The following is a 1,679-nucleotide window of genomic DNA, read 5'->3' on the forward strand; positions in this document are numbered from 1 at the left end:
TTGGGAAGAATTACAGTATTTTTATGCAAATAACACATGCATTATACCTTTTTTGCCAACTGTGCAACCGCCTGCATATTCTATTTTTAAGCATGCTATGTCAATTTTTTTTTTACATGTTACTGACTTCAAATTCTATTTCTGATCACATGGGAACTTCACTTAAGGGAGGTATTGATTTTATACTACTGAAATTTAAGCCAAAAGTATTTTGCTGTAGATCAGCTATTGAGCTAATGCTCTATAATCATCAACTTAAATTAATAGAAACAAATATATAGTTTTGATTGTTTATTTTCTGATTACTGAGGACTACCAAGCTCGGTCCATGACTTCTTGCCCATGGCTTATACCTTTATTATACAATTAGGATCAAAAGTAACATTTTCAGACTATTTTTATACACATGAGCAGGAGATTAAAGAAAATGAACAGAATCAAAGAAAATGAACAGGAGGATACGATTTACCTGTAATATGTGAGGAAAGATGAATGAGGCTGAATTTCACTCACTTCAAGAAATGTTACAAGGCAAATGCAGTATATGCGTTGGTGTACTATGCCAGAACTGGTTTACTTAGTTTCATCAATCCTTGAGTTATGTGTGTAGGTCCATTATTTATGTGGGCACATTATTTGTGAAAAAATAGAGTAGAGCTAGTGACCTAGGAAACTAAACAAACAGAAAAGGAGTCAATTATTAATCCTGGAAGGACGAAAGTCTTTGGTATGTGGCACTGCTAAGATATCTTGGAAGACTTGTGATATTCAAGATCTGATGCTACCCTCTGACATATATTGCAGATCCTCATTTGCCCTGTCATTAGTTCTTTTAGGAGCAAGGTGGTGGCAGAGAGAAGTAATATTGATTAAGCTTGACCCTCAGCCTGGTGGTAATGTAAGCTCACCCTAGTCTTCTTAGGAAGTTGTCTCAACCTTTCATTACAGTGCTCTTCTCTTTCCTCAACTTTACCCCCTCTGCTATGAATTGAATTGTGTCCCACAAAAATGTATGATGAAATCCTAACCCCTAGAATGGCTATAAGGTCGTTATAGCCGACTGGATGGCAAAGGGTTTGGTTTTGGTGTACCTATAAATACAACCCTATTTGGAAATAGGTGGTTTCTATTGTTATGTTAATGAGGTCATTATCAGTGTAGGTTGGATCTGAAACCTAATCACTTCTGAGTTACAAAAAGAGAAGAATAGATGAAGAAACACACACACACACACACACACACAGACATACACACATAGGGAAAGAGAGGTGTCATATAAAGGTTGTTTACAAGCTAAGGAACCAAATAATGCCCAGGGCTACTGACAAAGAGGGAATCGACATTACTGAGAACCCCAATTTGGACTTTTGGCCTCCAGCACTGAGAGAAAATAAGTTTCTTTTATTTAAAGCCATCCACTTGTAGTATTTCTGTCATGGCGGCACTGGCAAACTAAGACACCTTCCCAAATTCCTTCGTTAGCATCTTTTACTAATAGCCATTCATGGAGACATTTAAGAAAGACTTACTACATCTTGGGTACTTTGTTGTTTTTAGGTGCAGTCAAGTCGATTCTGACTCATAGTGACCCTATTGTACAACAGAATGAAACACTGCCCAGTCCTGCACTATCCTCACAATCATTGCTATGTTTCAGCTCATCATTGCAGCCACTGTGC

The sequence above is a fragment of the Loxodonta africana genome, chromosome 3, assembly GCF_030014295.1.
Source record: "Loxodonta africana isolate mLoxAfr1 chromosome 3, mLoxAfr1.hap2, whole genome shotgun sequence".
NCBI lineage: Eukaryota > Metazoa > Chordata > Mammalia > Proboscidea > Elephantidae > Loxodonta > Loxodonta africana.